The sequence below is a fragment of the Ambystoma mexicanum genome, chromosome 3q (assembly GCF_040938575.1).
Source record: "Ambystoma mexicanum isolate Mex_15411 chromosome 3q, UKY_AmexF1_1, whole genome shotgun sequence".
NCBI classification, from domain to species: domain Eukaryota; kingdom Metazoa; phylum Chordata; class Amphibia; order Caudata; family Ambystomatidae; genus Ambystoma; species Ambystoma mexicanum.
Window position 1 is genome coordinate 194,079,122 of NC_090926.1, and position 13,914 is coordinate 194,093,035.

Consider the following 13,914-nt stretch of genomic DNA (forward strand, 5'->3'; position numbering starts at 1 on the left):
CACATGCTAGCATTCACAATTTACAATTTCATCTAACTGATGTATGCCGACAGTCAGTTTTATCTAAGAGTGGGACATGCTATCATTCACATTTCTTTTTGGATGCAATGCAGGCCAATGTTCATGACACCCCACCCATGCCACACTTAGCTTTTGTTGGTGTCGGCCAGCTGCTGGCTTCACTGGCTTCCCCTGCTGACACCGGCAGATGCATCTTGGAGCCGCCACTATAGGAGCCGCCCTTTGCCTCGGGGCCCTTAGCCAGAAGAGCTGCCGGGCAGAGGGCTTCCCTGGGCGAGTTGGTTGTGACCAGGGGAGTCCGCCAATCGGGGGCGGTGGGCGGGACGGCAGGCGGAAGGGGGAGAGGAAGACCAGGAAGGGGAGGCTGGGTAACATGGAGCTACACAGGGCCTGGGACAACTATTGCAGTAAAACTGGGCACAAATGTTTGGATGCTCAGGTCTGTAATCTGTCTTTAGATGCCCCATTTAAGGCACTTTTCTCTCTACCAACCATTTTTAAAGTGCGATGAAAGAAATGTGAGTTTGCTCTTAGAAGCTCTGGTTCTGCAGCAGTGGCCATGTGTCCATGTATTGAATGTCATTTATATAGCGACCTTCCCCGTTTGTATGGCCTCAATGCGCTTTGTGGTTGGAACGCCCTTGGTGACTGCAGTCCATGTGTAGGAGGTTCTAAGTTTAAATTAAAAATGCATGTGTGCATTTTACCATGTTAGGACTTGGGTGTGTTGGCTAGGCTCTAGTAAGCAACCTAGAGCTCAGGCGCGTGGGTGGGTGCTGTTGGTGGAGTGCTAAAGATTTGATGTGTACCGAGCTAGACCGAATTTCATTTATAAGGTTGTCGCTGTCTACTAATGGCGGGTGTTGAGGTAGGTCGGGTGTTTCAGTGTGGACGGCTATGTGAGCTGCTAGACCATAGCATGGCCATGGCTGCATTCTAGGGAGCATGGATGGATGGATGGATGGATGGATGGATGGATGGATGGAGGGCCAGCCATGCCTGTGGCCTGTGTCCATAGACGTAGTATGGGGTATAAGTACTGTGCGCTTGGATGGAGTCGGTCTGGCATGTTCTTTTTCCTGGTCCATTGTGATTATTTTGTCTTGCTATTTGTGGGCTCCCTGGAACAAAAGTCTTTGCAGTGGGAGAGTCTTCCAGGGGGGACGGGAGGAGGGGAGGACAATTGTCTGTCACGGTGTGCCACTCCAAAAGCATCGGATTATGTGACTGAGTAGAGGGGGCACATCCAACTGGGTCCAACAGATGTGTGAGCAGGTTTTGGGACAACTGGATAGAGGGGTGGTGGGGCACCTGTAGGGCTACCACAGTAGACCGCAAAACCCAGTAGCACCGGGACATCTGGATAGCGGGAGAAATGCCCAAATGGAGATACAAGAGTAGACCGTAAAATGAAATCGCACCTAGATTTGGGACACCTGGATAGAGGGAGAAATGCCTAGATGAGGGTATAACGATGCAGGCAGTAACTACAAGGTTTGGGATACCCGGACGGAGGGAAAGTGCCTTTGCTGAGAGTACAACAGTGGACAATTTGCCTAGATGTGAGATGTTGCTACCTTACCCAATATGTCTGATGTTGCGAACAGTCTACCTAGATGCGAGATATGGCTAAGCACCGCTCTTGGCTTAGGCGATGGGTATGGCTGACGGATATGGCTGACATACGTATGTGCAACAAACTACAGGATTTTACATGATATGAAAATGGGATAACCTGCAGCAGTCAACTGCTGGTTGACTGCTGCAGGTTCCGCCGGCCAACATGGTCGGGAGCTGCCCTTTGCCTGGGGGCTACCCTGGTGGACACTATTAAGATGTACTGCACTTTGAGGTGGACCCAATCGGGGGAGGGGGAGGTTGGTTGGGGTGGTGTGTGAACAAGAGCAGGGAGAGGTCGCCTAAGGGAGCTAGGTAGGGTAGAGGCCCAGAAGGTGAAAAAAAGGAGGAAGAATGGGGTGAAAAATTGAAGCACACAGAGCAAGAAGGGGGGCGGGGGGGGCTCGCCATTGCAGGGGCCCAACCGTAGGTGTTTCCATGTACAGTCACAAATGTAGGCTTTTTCACCCACTGTACGGTTGAATTTCTGAGCGGTTGCACCAACAAAGCGCCATCAATGGCAGCATGATACATATAATACACCATTCACTGGCTGCAGGCATGGCTATCCACACGTCTCTGTATACAGCAAGGATGACCAAATTTGGTTGTGCGGTTCACAAACTCTACATATTTACACTACACCTCAACACCTGACCACACAATGCTGCACAGACTTATGACAAATTCGGGCAGTCTTTAGCATCGAGTCCACCCCCACTCCGCTCAGCATCTATCCACATGCCTGATTGCATGGGTTGCTTCGCTAGTTAGCCTGGTTAGCCCAACTAAGCCTTTTTTGGCCAAATGTACACTCCCCCTAATCGTGCTCCATGAAAAATTTGCTCTATACAAATGACAAGTACAATAAAATCTGCTTTTTGCTATTTTAACGTGAACTGTGTGTAATTAGAAGTTCTGTTTTGGAGAAGATGAAGTGCAGAGCAGATGTTGGAGCGAAGTAACTAAAAATACTATTCAACTTGAAATGCGTGCATTTATGAACGGCAAGTGGCAGACAAGGATGAGCTTGCACATTTGATTGCCGCGTGCGTGCGCGGTTGGGCAGGCATCAAAGTTAATTTTAAAAAACAGTAGTTAATTTTGTGCACATCCTTTTTGAGACACCAGTGGCTAGCAACACTCAGTGGGACAGGCTAGTTAGTTCGGGCAACATACCGGTGTTGGGATAGATTTCTTAACAGCACATTCACTTCAATTTCTTTGGACCCCCCAAAACTTTTGTTTTTATTTTTGAATCTGACCTGCTGGGTGTGTGGCCAGATCGTTCATTGGCCAGTGGGAGTTTCAGCTCTTCGCTGGCTTTTTGGCTAAGAGAACCCCCAGCACCCGGAAGAAACCGAAGGAGCAAAGTATCCTGTTCAGCGGCAAGACTTCTGAGGAGACAGTGGACCCTTTGGAAGAAGGCCTGCCAATCCACTTCTGCTGCTGTCCTGGAAGAGCCCTGTCTTGTGATCTTCAGCAGGCAGTCCTGCAAAGGAGCTGTAACCCTTGGAGTGGAGGGAACCTCCATTTTCAACGTCAACTTGGAATCCTACGAAGAGCCTTCATACCTGCACCTGGACAGAGCTTGGACTACGTCGTCGTTCCGAGTTGAGGCCTGTAACTTGATGGAGCCTCAGCTTGTGATATAAGACTCGCCTCTGTGCAATTTCGGGTCCTAGCGTCAAGGGGACCCGAGCTTAGGAGGTAGTCTGACCGCAGCAAGTGATTCCTCTTGTGTCCCAGTGCATCAGTGGCCGTTCAAAACTGCTTTCCTGCGTCCAGTCCAGTGCTGAGGGGCCCTGCATTGAGTTTTGCTGCATTCTGCAACCAGAAGACCATACACCAGTATTTGTCACCAACCGGAGAAGTGCTCGCACCTGCAGTCCCTGTGCATCATGGGCTGAATCCGACTGCGAGAAAATAGACCTCGGGCCCTCTTTAGGAGACCTGCGAAGTCCTGAGAAGAATCGGACTACGGGGCGAGTTGGAACGATACTTACTGGACCCCTAACTCCCTCTTTAAAGTTTTGATGATTTAGAAACCTTTGTAATAGTTTGGCCTGGCCATTGCTTGTTCGTGCAAGCACTCCGAATGTTGGGGACACTTTTGTTAGTAAGAACAACTTCAAATGGAGTGTCCTCCCACGTATTCCTCATTTTATGAATTCTTTGTTTTCACCTTAAGCTGCTTTGGAAAAGGCAGAGAGCGCTGTGCGTTGAGACGGTTGAACCGTTGTACCTCGGACTTCCATCTCTGCTGACGTCATCGTCTACATATACCATGCGCAGCGCCTGTTGACTTCAGTGCAGTTTTTCTGCGATTGCTTCGAATTACGGCACGCTTATGTTTTCTTCCAAAACCGACCGAAAATGGCCTTGTCTTCAGTTCCGAATACTCCGGAAGACTGGCTTCAGAAAGTGCCTAAAATGCGACACCAAAATGCCCATCATGGACCCGCATAAAATATGTATCTGGTGCTTGGGCGTTTAGCATGTAACCTCCAACTGCTGATACTGGCAATTGATGACAGCTAAGGCCTTGAAAGATCGCAAAGCTAAATTGTCAGTGGGTCGGCTTGTCCCCAAATCCCTGTCCACTCAATCTAAATTTGGGTCATCCCACAAGGCGATAGATTCCTCTCCTCACAAAGAATTTTTAAAACCGGTCCACTCTAGGAGCAGGCACTCCTTGTCATCGAAAAAATTGAAGAGAAGGCATAATTCACCTTCATCCTCAGAAAGGAGCATAGTCTGACTAAATCCTCCAAAGAGGAGTGGGAACTTCAAAATGTGCAAAATCTTTGAGGATCAGGCCCCGTCCTCCTCGAAGCATAATAGTGGCCATGCTACCGTCGATGGCAAATTCTTTGTACTGATTCTACACCCCTCTGTCCTTCCGAAGATACACCTGGCTGCTCTGTCTACGCTACCATATACTGTGGGAATACAGTCTTAAGTGTGGAGTCTTGTACTGTCTCAGTTATTTGGTTTTACTAAGCCCTTAGACGGAAAAATGGTCCTGACCATAATAACCAAGTAATTATTAGATGCTGATAAAATGAACAGAACCAAACCAATCCCGGTTTCCTTTAATTTTAGTTACTTCCAGCTGTAAGATGTATTTACCTAGTACCCAAAAGTCAAAGGTTTCTCCAGGGTAGGTAATCTCACGAAGGATGCATTGGGTTTGTGGTCCTTTTTAAAACCGTTCCATACTATTTAAAGTGAAGGCTAGCACCAAGATGGGATACTTGACCCATGTTCGACCAGAGGCAGGGTTCGAAATGGAGATGCCATGAGCTGGAGCTAAAACTCCCTCTTTGGTGTTGGGCATCACCCAGAAGGCAGAAGCAACTGCTCGGAAACAGGAGCGAGTACCCAGCACACCTCTAATCCAACTTCACATGTGATAAACACTCAATCTTGTGGCCATTATGTATGATCCCTGATGTATTGGATATGCCCCAATTCTTTAATATTTTCAAATACTCAAAGTTAGTGTGTCATATGCATAGTTGGGCAACACCATTTGGCCAGAGGAGCCAAACGTAGCTCCTGATAACCTATGGTTTCAAGCTAACCATTATCACATAGGCTAGAAGCAGGAGCTAAATAGTTGCCAGCTAATCTCAGTTTCAAACGCTGAAAGATGAGCATGGAGGGAGTAAGGGGAGAAAGGGACTTGCACTCAAATGTTACACCATGGAGGACCGGAGACACAGTAATAGTTTACATTCTCCCATACTGATTTTCGTGGGTCATTAGGGACACTATCTTCCGTCCTTTGTTCAGGTGAGGGATGCCCAAGGGTTGCACGTTCCAGTGCTTATTCCGGTCGGGTCCAACTACAAGATGCAATGCCGGAACATTGAAGAATGTAGACTGTTGCGGTGCAGACCCCTTCGGGACACTTCCCAGGATTGATGAAGAGGAGTTCCAGCGACTGTCACCATTTGTAAGGCGGCAAACGTCTATCTTCCAGGCGTGGTCACAGGAGCTGCTCCAACGCAGCTTCCTTTGATGCTAGGACGATGACCTTTCAGGAGACAGCCACTTACGACACAAGCTGGTGACCACCACATTTAACACGAATGGCAATTTCTGTAGCGAAGTAACCCACAAGGGAGCTGGGCTGGGCAGTCCAGCAGCACTTATGAAGTCTTTTGGGGGCTTGTAACCTCTTGGAATCGAGACTAGTTGGTCCCACTAGATGACTGAAGCAGGGCTTCACTGGGCTGGTGACTGGAGAGGATGCTAGTCCACGGCAGAAGGCATCTTCTGGTTTATCAGCAGGCTGCTGCTCTTCTGCAGCCATTCTTAAGATCTACATGGGAGCCAGGATTCCTGCAAGTCCTTCTGTTATCCATAATTGGACCTGGAAGCAAGTCCAAGTCTACCAATGGACAATTGGATAGTTCTCTGCCATACCTACAACTGAGGTTGTGGTAGTTGACTAAATCCTGAAACCTGACTTGGAGGAAGGGTGACCAGAAATGCTCAATCCCCATGAGCACCCTGAACTGCAAAGTACTTGTAGACTGGGACCCCCCTTCATCCCCCCGCCCTTCTATGGATGAGTTCACTAAGGGTCAATGTGAGTGTCTGTTGTTGAGATGGATTTCTAGAATCTGTCTTGGTGGACAGGTTTAGGAGGCCATCCTAGTTATAGTGAACAGGAGAACTCGAAGGTTAGCCAAACCCTATCCAGGGAAGCGTGGAGAGTGGTGAAGGCTTTTCTCTGTGAAGTGCGAGTGGGGCCAGGGGTCCACAATGGGGTCACACTGAAGCACACAAGTTCAATTTAAACGGGTAGTACAAATATACTATATTAGGCCCAAAACCCACACTAGAAAATGAAAAAGTAGGTAGAAATGCCACATAACTCAGTTGTAAAACACAGCCACCTTTTTAGGTTCTTTAAAAAATGCAATCGATAACCTAGACAACAAAATGGTAGGTAGTGATGCAGTAGAATGAACAATTCTTACGAATTATACCCTAACTTTAAAAGTCCAACTTGTCCCCTAGTCCCTTCCCCTAGTCCCGCCTCCCTGTGCCTCCCCCCCTGGCCCTGATTGGCCAGCTCCTTCTCCATGGGTTTGGGGTGGATGTTGCTGCACGCCCGCTCCCTGTGCTATTTTCCAGCTTGGCAACAGGTGAGCGGGCGCGCACTGTCCCCCTGGCCTCCCTCGGAACCATCACTGGTATCTAACATCTTACTAGGTGAGTGTCGCGCCCCTGAAGCCCAGCAGGCCCAAAACTTTCTGGCCAAATCAGACGGCCCCCAGGCCTGTGTGCAGCCCCTCAGGCCCCGCTGCCTTCCATGGAGTTACGAACGGTCGCGGTAAATGCAAACCAAGGTAGTTCAAAACAAAACCACTGCCACCAGCCAGTCAATTGAGGAAAGGGGAACATAAAAAGGGTTACATGAGCATTTAGACACGCGGGATACTAAGTAGCCCCTCCCGCACTCTATTGTATGATAGGGCGTGTTGGGTCAAACAAGTACAATGCTAAGTAAAGTCAATTTCACTTTACTGCTCTGGGAAACAGTAGTTTATCCCAGAGGAGGTATTTAAACCTTGGGAAATCTAAAAGACTTCCCTGTGCCACTGCACTGAAAGTGCTGTGTGACACAATTGTAAAAGATGCCTAGGGTTTGTCAGACTCCATAACCAAAAGAAATGCAAACAAAGAAAACACATAGAATTTCAAAGTTCAAAAAAAGAGCTGGAGGCCTCTAAGGTGGGAGGAATTAGCACATTTTTGAGAATTCTCCCTAACCATAGGTAAGATTGCATTCCTGTCTTTCAGGTACAGGCTTTTGGATCCAAAAATCAAAAACTTATGCAATGGAATAGATTTTCCCAGGTGACTAGGGGGGTTGCGGGTCTGAGGAGTTCTCTGGTCTGCTGCTGGTGCAGGATGTAATTGCTGGCAAAGAAGGCAAGCAGTTTTCACTGCTGCAGGACTATTCTGGACAACTCAAAGGGCATAGGGAAGCGACTACCACTGACGGTCACCGCAGAGCAACAATGGCAGGTGCCACGGTTAAAGGCCTTCCAGTGCAGGATTCCTTGGAGCTGGGAAGCTGAAACCCAGCAAAAAGATTTGTGACACGAGCTGGTGACCACTAAAGTTGGCTGATGCCGATTTTACCGAGGTAGCCCACTTGGAGAGCTGGTCAGTCCACTGGGTGGTCCAGGGACACTTCTGAAAGCTCAGGACGGCTGGAGCCTTGTTTGTCGAGACTGGTTGCCCCCACCATTCCAAGGGTTAAAGCACTGCTCGGTGTCTTCGCATATCAGATAGTCCAGCAGAGCTTTCCTGGGCTAAATGCAGGAAGGGTATGCCGGACCTCTTTGGGAGTCATCCACGGATTTTGTCGGCTGCTCTTCCACACTGGATAACATGGCTCCAGCGCTGATCTGAAGATATGGCTGGCTGGAAGCAAGTCCAAGCCCACCAATGGTAAGGATCTGCATCAATCAAACTGCCATCAGTGGTCTGAATGGGGCCCATTGTGGGTTTCATTTATGCCCCACATCTAGACTTCTAGGTGCCCCAGATGTGGGGTGGGACCAGTCGGTCCCGCCCACATCTCAGGTCCACACCCTGGTTCGCAGTAGCCCGTGAAAGCTGCAGTTTTCCATGGAGACAGCATGACTACAAGGGATTTCCTGACCTAAGGAGGCCAAACAACAAGCTAAAAAAGCTTGTGGCTCGCCCATTTTAGGGCACTTGCCACGTTTAGTAGCCACATGCAGTAAACGCGACAGCACACTAAAAAGAATGCAAACATTGTAGAAATATTTCTGCTGCCATTGGCTTGTCTTTAAGCCCGTACAAAAGTAACCAGAAATCCCAACTGTAAAAGACTAGGGTGATGCAAAAGTATCCCCACTGCACTGCATGGTAAAATGTGTGCACTGTCAAAAGATTACCAAAAAGGGAAACAGTTGGGACTGATCAGTTTCCCCATAACAAAATGAGCCAAAGGTAAGTGAAGATAAAGGCATCACTTGTAATGTTTTGGAACAGGTTCAAAAGCAAAAATATGGAGGGGAAGTTGCCAAAAGAGATCTTTCCCAACATCCATCATTTGAAGGCCTGAGGAGACGGGCCTGCTCCCTGGTGGGAGGGTGAATCTTCCTGGAAGCACAGAATGTATTGGAAAGGTTGGGGGGTGGCAGAGAGAGGTTACTGTAAAGTGAACCTAAAGAGTTCACCAGAGATCACAGGAGCTTGGTGGTCCTTAAGCATGTGAGGCTCTTCCCCCTGCAGTTGGCACACAAAGTCCCCCCCCACCTTAGGTCGTATTGGCATCAAGAAGACAAATGAGAGGTTAAGTATGTGCCTAAGATCGGGGCATAGTAGCATGCAGGAGTTGCACTACTTGTCTGGCAAGAGTAGAACAAAGATTCAAGCTCCACTGGTACCACTTCCAGTAGTGGGTGTACCATTTGAGAGGATAGGGATTGACGTTGTTGCTCTTGTTTATCCTACCAACATCCTCAGGCAGCAGGTCTATCCTTGTGGTAGTGGATTATGCCACAAGGGATCCTAAGGCCATCCCACTGAAGACAAAGGCTGGCAAATCGGTTGCTAGAGCATTACTAGGTGTTGGGGAGAATTTTCATTTTAGTGCGTAATTCCTCCACCTCCCAGCTCTTTTCCTGGACTTTAGGACTTTTTAATTTAACCCTGGAACGAGTGAGCCCTTTTTCTCACTCGTGTTTTGCTCTGATTTGGATTAGGTTTCCTTTGTTTTTGGAGCCTGACAAAACTCCATAGGCATCTTTGTATGGTGACACAACACCTTCAGTGCAGTGTCACAGATTTAGATTTCTTAAGGTTTAAATACCTTTTCTTGTGAGCACTGCTGTTCCCAAGAATAGTAAAGTGAAATTGATTTTGCTTACCTTTTCTCTTTGTAGGTCCAGGAGCTTATGTGGAGTGCTGGGGGAGAGGCGGGGGGAGCCTTCTCATGTAACTTTTTTTGTTTTTTTGTTACCCTCACTACTTGTGGTGGCAGTGGTTTAATTTTTCTACCATTGTGCTTTTCTACTGCAGGCTGAATCCTCAGCTGCAGTATATCACCCATGGGTGACCATTTTGTCAAAATGGCCCCGTCTTCTTTTTTTGCCATTTTCTGTTTGTGCTTTTTCTTGCGTTTTACTCTGCGCGCTAAACCAGGTTTGAGCCCTTTGTTCGTTTTGACTTTGGCGGGCTTCAGTACTGAACCCCGCCTCTGGCTCCATTGTGTCTGGAAGGGCAGGAAGTGAGGGAGGTTCCCGAAAGTCCCCTGTCTTTATGAATGCCTGTAGGCACCCAGCCCTGATTAGCTTGCTGTCCTCGCAGGACAGCCACCCTGCTGTATGAGTGACAGCTAAGCTGTGCATGAATGGGAGAAACCTGCTTAAAAAGCGAGGGTTTCGAGACTGAAGACCAGTCGACCAATGGGACGAACTACCCAATGAATAAACCATGAACTAAGCTTGCTGCATCCTCCTGGACCGTTGAACTGCCTGGTGAAGACCTGCTGCTGTGCTGAAACGCCTTTTTCTGATCGACAAGAGAAGCTCCGGAAGGGATGACCTCTTCCCTTGGGTTAGTGGGACCAACTAACCCCGAGATTAACTCCACTGGAACACCTTCCCCCAACTGGCTGTACTTCCTTGCTGCTGCAAGAACCAAGTGCCAGGGGTCGAGAAATCCGTAGTCTAGTGCAACGGCTGTGATCCGGCCAGAATCTCCAGGAGCCCCAGAAGCGTCAGAACGATCAGGTAGTCCCCGCACCAGAGTGCAGGACTCAAGGAGTGAAGGAACCCCAACCGATATCCAAGATCCGCGGTGGTGCTGTTTACCGAGCGCTGAAACCGCAAAGTGCTGCTGATCCGAAAACAGCTGTAGCTGCAGCCGTCCTCCCTCTTGTCCCCAGGAACACAGGATCTGCATCGCTGCAACCAGACAGAAGCTAGCAGGACCCCTCTTCTAACCAAAGGTACTGTTCCGACTTGGGGTGCTTGCCTTCGTGTCTGCAGCTTGCTCTTCAGTTGAGACTTGCAGTAGCTGCTTTTCTAGAGTTGCTTTCAGGTCTACCCTTCACAAGTGTAACAGCTTGTGACCCTATAGTGATTTTTCTTCGACAAACTCTAACTTTGTGCAAGACCTTTACTATCTTAAGAAGTGCCTCGGCTCCCTAAAGCTCCAATTGACTTTGGCTGTCCAGGTCCCCTGCAGACTCTTCTATTCCGTTTGACTTTCTTACTGTCCCTCATAGGTGATGTATTGGTTTTTAACTAATATTGCTGGGGAAGGTTTTTATTTAGATTTCATTGGAGGATTTAAAGCGCTCACATGCTCCGAGAACCAGTTCAACCTTTTTCCTTCCCTTAACCTGTCCTTTATACAAACCTCAGAATTTACAAAGTGTACTAGTGATAGATAAATGCAATTACTGTCCTAGTTAGTGAAGTCACCTTGGGGTGTAGGAAATGTTTTAAGAAGCATCTCAGTATCTACTAACTGTGTGCATTCTGAACACACATTTTAAAGTGTATTTAATTGCTACATATATTGCCCTTTTTAAAGAATGCGTATTTATAAACTGTTAATTATTAATTACATAAACCGTAAGTGTTACATGGCTTCTTGTATTTGTGGATTTAATTGCTACAGCTCTAAAGCTCACATGTTGTACCCCTCTTGATATAAGCCTGGCTGCTCAGTCACACTACCAACTTGTGTAGTACAAGCCTATACCAATAGGTGGGTTACCTAATACCAAGAGGACAAGAGTTGTGCAGTACCCCCTCCCACCCACCCTCTTTCCCCCCAAATAAGTTCAGTCTGACTGCAAGTATATGCAGGCCATGTGAAAAGAATATGGGGTCTTTCCTCTGCATACCATCCACAAACCAATGGCCTAGTTGAGATTCACCAGAACACTAAAAAGCATGATTGGAGCCCTTGAGGAGCCCAAAGAAAGAAGATGGCCCTTTTGATGCCATGCTTGCGATTTGCCTACAGAGGTACCCCGGGGAGGGGTTGCTTTAGCTCTTTTGAACTTCTGTTTGGTCACCAGTCCCCCACCCCTCGCTAGAGATGAGGAAGGATGCAAAGTCTTCCAACGACCCTCCTCCCCACTCGCTTCTCCAGTCACTACAAATGTAGTGAATTATGTGCTTGGATTGAGGAAGAGTGTGGCTCAGGCTAATGACGAGTTGAAGGCTGGATAATCACTGGTGAAGCATTGGTATGACCAGAAAGCTTCACTTCATTTTTCCCTGGGCAACGACATCCTGATCATGGGTCCTATAAGGCCTAGATCTTTAAAGGACAAATGGTCTGGTACTTACCGGATAGAACTACCAGGTGAGGTGAACTATTTAGTTCACCTTGGAAGCTCTGGTCAGGCTCCCAAGTATTCCATGTAAACAGATTGAAAGCTTTCAAATGTAGGGTTGACATGGGAGCCCTACTTCTGGCTCCAGAAAGGGAAGAGGAGGATTCTGAACATCTCTGATCTGGTACATGGAAGCCCTTCAGATGGCTCAATTGAGGCTATCAATTTGTCCCATCAACTGACACTACAGCAGCAAGGAGATGTGAAAATCTGCTTGGGCTAGTTTTCTCTAACTCCAGGCTTAAAACATTGGTGGCAGCATGACACTGGGAATTGTGTGCCGACCAAAGTAGAAGTTATAGAATATCAGACAAAATAAGGTCTTGCATCAAGTCCAAAGTCCACAAGATGTTGGATCTTGGGGTGATCGAGCCCTCTAGCAGTCAGTCCTGGGTTAATTAAGCCCAGTGATCTTGGTACCAAAAGCAGGCACACCAGATTTGAGGTGGTGTGGCCTACTGTTGGGTAAGATTTTCATAATTATTATGATAAATCTTCCTGACCTTTGTCAACAGCTGAACTATTTGCTTGGACTTGTAATTATTTTTCCTTGTCCCTAGGTGATGGGGAATCTTTCCCCGCTCACCTAGTCTTTTGCTCTTTTTATGGGCAATCTTTTTGCCTTTCCCTACTGTGATTTGGAGTTGGTTTCCTATAACTTTGGACTGACTGTAGTATACTATGGCAGCACACTGTATTTTAAATGCAGTGGCTTCATTTTCATTTCTCTTTAATGTACTTGGTTCCCATTTACATTCATTGTAGTGAGCCAGCACACCCCACCTTCTTAACTGGTATTGGGGAACATTTTCATTTCAGTGCTAGATTTCGCCCACCTTGGACCCCCAGCTCTTTTGCTAGACTTCGAACTTTATAATTTTAACTCCAGAGTGAGTGGGACCGTTTTCTCACACACGTGTTTTTTCCCTGATTGTGACTTTGTTTTCGAAGTCTGTATGGTGACACACTGCACCTTCAGTGCAGTGTCACTGAGAAATCGTTTGGATTCCTCTTAAGGTTTAAATACCTTTCCTTGGGTGAACTACAGTTCCCAAGAATAGCAAAGTGAAATTGACTTGGAATTCTCTTTGTGGGTCCATCACACACCATTTTATGTGGAGTGCTGCGGGGTTACTTAGTAGCCCCTTATCCTACTTTCTCATGTAATATTTGCTTGTTACACTCACTACTTTTTAAATAGCTTGTGGCAGTGGTTTAATTTTTACTACTTTTGTGCTTTTCTACCGCATGCTCATCCCTCCGCTGCAGTACAGCACCCATGGGTGAACATTGTCAGGTCTGTTTTGGCTTTTGTGTTGACAGGTGTGAGCCCTTTGTTTGCCTTTGGTGGGCTTCAGCCCTGAAGCCCGCCCCTGACTCCAGTGTCTGGAAGGACAGGATGTGAGGGAGAGTCACAAAACTCCCCAGTCCTTTGTCTCGAGGAATGTCTGAACGAAACCAGTCCTGATTGACCAGGACAAGCCACCCACCCTGCTGTGCGATTGACAGCCTAGGCTGCACATGAATGGGAAATCTTGCTTGAAAGCTGAGGTTCTTCGGACTACAGGCAGTTGACCACGAAGAAACCTCCAAAGATGAAACCGTGAAAAAAAGCCTGCTGCGACCTCCTGGACCTTCAATTGCCCAGTGAAGCCCTGCTGCTGTGCTGACCTTTCACCTCGACGGAGAAGCTCTGACGGAACGACTTCTCCCCTTGGGTTAGTGAAACCAACTAACCCCGAGACTTAACTCCACTTTGGTGCAATCCCCGACTTGTTGTGCCTCTCCATTGCTGCAGAAGGCCAATGCGAGTGTCCATAGAGTGCAACGTCTGCCACGGAACGAAACAGGCCAAAATCTCC

General features: G+C 47.7%; 1 protein-coding gene across 50 annotated transcripts in view; it reads left to right on the forward strand.

Moving 5' to 3' along the window:
* Window positions 1-13,914, forward strand: part of NACA (nascent polypeptide associated complex subunit alpha) — a 140,364-nt gene that overhangs the window by 77,598 nt on the left and 48,852 nt on the right. The window lies entirely within an intron of this gene.